The sequence below is a fragment of the Thermobia domestica genome, chromosome 5, assembly GCF_964235325.1.
Source record: "Thermobia domestica chromosome 5, izTheDome1.hap1.1, whole genome shotgun sequence".
In the NCBI taxonomy this organism is placed as follows: domain Eukaryota; kingdom Metazoa; phylum Arthropoda; class Insecta; order Zygentoma; family Lepismatidae; genus Thermobia; species Thermobia domestica.
Genome location: NC_137458.1, coordinates 155,437,454 through 155,441,595, shown reverse-complemented (window position 1 = coordinate 155,441,595; position 4,142 = coordinate 155,437,454).

The window sequence follows — 4,142 nt, the reverse complement described above, 5'->3', positions numbered from 1 at the left end:
TCCTAGATCCTAGACAAATACTATTGTGGTTACGTGTGCAAAAATGTTGAGTGGAAAAGCTCTGGAGGAAAGAGAGGCGGGCGTAGTACCGCCCTTTAAGCACACAACCTGCAAAGATTTCCCCTCTCGAAGTTTTCGGTCAGTGTGCAACGAAAGAAGACTGAAAGGTCATGAGGTCATCAGAATCGCTCTGCTCAGCCTACAAGTTCTTAAAAAAGAACTGCCAGCTTCCAGCATATATTTTTTTCTTTTAGAAATCTGTTTTCATTCCAGGAATACAATGAAAAATTTTTTAAAAGATAAAAATTCACTAATAATAAAACAGAGTAAGACATGTAATATGCATTAAAAATATAATTTTAGAAGTGTTTTCATAGATCTTCCAAAGGTAGTCCAATATAAATATTTGGTCTTTTTCTCAAATAAGATTGTAATTTAGTGATTACCATTACATTACCTTTTGGAGCAGGAAATAGGGTTTATTTATTTAACGAACTTTAAGGTATGATCTATGAAGCAATTTTCCCTGAAACTATCAAGATCCACAACAATTAACAGCAACAATAATGAGACTTCCAAACTAGTCTACTGGCTAGAGCGTACACCTTTTATGCACGTGGTTTCGTGTTCCATTCCCGCTTTTTTTTAAAAAAAAAAAAAAAAAAAAAGCTCTAAAAATTCAATAACTAACTGATCCATACTAGCTTTGCTATCTAGAATAACTAACACTAATTATACAAAGCGCTGAGCAAATACACGCTTATTTATGAAATAATAAATGTGTATGATGAAGCTAATATGTTCAGTTAGTTGGTGAAATTGTCACACATTTATTATTTCATAAATAAAGGTTGCTTTGCCCAGCGATTTGTATAATTCGTGAGTTCTAAAAATACATTTTTACAATTATTACAATTATTTACTTTATACAATTATTCACCCGTCTCTTTTAGAATAAACCTCATAATCATGGGACCTTAAAACAGGGGCGTACCCATGGGGAAGGGGTCTACCGGGCCCGGATCCTTCAAAACCTTTCTAATTCAAAAACATTTGTACACTTTCTTAATAAAACTATAGTTGTTTAACAGGGAAATGATTGATGTAGCATGAAAATTTGATTTTACACTTTATCTACTCTTTCTCGTATAAATACAATCTAGTTCTATCATTTTTTCCCCCTGAAAATATAGGTGGAAGTATTTTAAAATTACTTATCGGGTAGAGATTAATAACCATTAAAAGCCTGTTCAATATCACATAGACGTAGCGAATTATAATATTGGACCCCCCCCCCCCCCCAACAACAAAATTTTCTGTGTGCACATCTGCTTTAAAATGAAGATTTCACTTAATTTTTCATGTCACCAACAACAGTTGGAACCGATGTCGGCCAAGGTTTACATTTAAAAGTACCATCACTTGGTAGAAATGAGGGAAAACCATGAGAAAAAACTCAGGACAGGTAGTCACCAGTTTCGAACCAGAAACATCCCGAACGCTGTTGTCACGAGACGAGAAATTTATCATTTCATCTCGATTCTCGTCTCATTTTCAAGACAAGAGGTAAAGTTTTACATTCGACCCGAAACGAGAAATTTTGCAATTCTCGTGGACAACAGTAAAGGGTCAGAACTTTAGACAATATTTTTGAGTGATTGATTAATTGAGGCTTAATGGGCAATGACGCTATCTGTCCCCGTCACGATCAACACGACTGCTGTAATTAAAGTTAAAAATCAATTTATCAAAATATAACAAAACTGCTGCTGCAAAAGGGAAGTAAAAATCTAATAAAAGAAATAAAATAATAAATATATGAGAATAAAAATATATAACAATAACAATAGTAAAAAACACAATAAAACATCAGAAATCAACGTTTGAAGCGAACCTTTCCAAGTTGGGCATACTCCGAAAACTTGCCTTGTTATGGTCATTTATTATAGTTTTGTACTTTGAACAACTTTTATGTTTGTTTGGATATGAACATTGATTGAAGAACTAGGGGATGTTTATTTGTTCTTAATTAATACTAATTATTGAACAGTTATCCCTACATAATATTTGTATTTCCTATTCTAAAGTGAAAATTCTTCTAAGATTATTTACAAAAAAATAAATATATTAATGTACACTCATGTCCAAAATTGTTGTCGCATGTCTATAAATATGTTGTTGTAGGAATATAACTTGATAACGAATTCGCCCCGTATTTCTTATAATGTTAGTATGTGTATAATCGACAAAAGACATGCATGTAGCAAATTTCATGTCAAAAGAGCAGTAAATAAGAACAATAAAACGAAAATAAAACTTTCTTGTCTATTTAGCAACATTTTGTTTCACTCATTCTAATTTTCGTATTTATAATTCTTTTCCTATGAAATTTACCACAGAGCTCCTCCGTGGCTAAGCGGTGGGAGGCGTGGGAGGTCCGGGTTCAATTCCTGGTGGGAGCTCATGTGGTTCGGATTCCACGTTAATCAGTAGGTGCATGTCTCATATAACCTCGCTGCTGAAAAGGGACGTTAAACTCAAAATCAATTTAACTCAAATTTACAACAAATATACATTTCCCGGTTATACACATAGTATGAGTATTAAAAGTACCGTGCAAAATCATTATCAAATTATATTCTTACAAGAAGACAGTTATAGATATGCGACAATCATTTTGGACATGAGTGTACATATAGAGACGAAAAAAACACTTTTTGAGAAACAAGAAGAGATGAAACTTCTACAAGGTTTACGAGACGAGGCAAGAAAACTTTATTTCTCTTTTCACCTCGAGGACAAGAAGTAAGAACGCTAGCCACTAATCTATGCTTGCTCGACTTCAATCCCTGACGTGGAAGCTAATGTGGTTCGGATTTCATGTTAAGCTGTAAATGCACGTTTCGAGTGGCCTCATTGCCTTTAGAGTAGGGGTGGCTAAAATTTTCCACAATCGGGATTCCAGAAAGGAAATTTCGCTTTCCAGATTTCGGAAAAATTCTGAAATTCAGATAAATTCCGGAATTCGGAAAATTCTGGAATTCAGAAAATTTCCGGATTTCGGAAAAATTCAGAAGTTTCTTTGAATTTGGGAATTTTCCGAAATCTGAAATTTTCTAAAGTCCGGTATTTTCAGAATTCCGGAGTTTTTCCGATTTCACTTTCCGTATTCCAGAAAGTAAAAGTTCCAAAATTGGCCATCCCCATTTTAAAGTTAAAAAATATTGTCATTTTATTGTATTTTGTTGTATTTTCTTCCATCAAGACTCCAACAGTGCTTCCAAGCCATGCAACAAGAAATTTCATCTTGCTGTGCTACGAGGAGGAAACCTTCATTCCGCCCATATTCCCCTATTTACCTTATATATATACTAAGGTCTCATTGCTACTAAGGTCTCATTGCTTCCACGACATTCCGCATTGCTACCGTCCTGCGAGCCAAATTTGCATATGCCAGATATTAGATAGGTGGTCATATGTTCTGGCTGGTAAGTGTGTCTCACAAAGTACTTCATTGCATTAATTTAAATTTGTTTTAAATGTAGCGTAGCATCATTAGAGGTTCCAAAAATAACAAGCTACGTTTATATAAACTGTGCAGCCAAGATAGTATGCGGAAGAAGATACGCAAGAGAAATTATATACATATATGTCAAGCATGTTTTGTGCATGTATCCGTGTACACATAATTAAGAAACTAACCATGAACTTCTTAAGCATGAATAGTCATGCCGTGTGCATTGCAATTATACGATTATCATGACTCTTGTTGCGGCTATATATGTGAAAGTAGGGTAATTAGTTCGCTCTTACATTACCACATTTATTGTTGCAGAGACGAGAGTTTCCTCCAGCACATAATAAAAGGGTCATACATATACAAGAATTTGCATTAAAAATTTTGAAACTCACATAAGATTTTAAATAATTGCTGTGCTGTACGCGTAATTTTCGCCTACAAATATTATATTTCTTGCATTTTGTGTGAAGAGGAATATGAAGTAATTTAACGATATTACTGCTGCCACTTCTAAAACCAGTAAGAGGGAACGACAGCTTCTTGGTAAACCTGTTGTTTCGTATAAAAAGTTTCTGGTTTGGTTCTAGCCTCTGTAAACTTGGGGAAGAAAATAAAGTAAAAG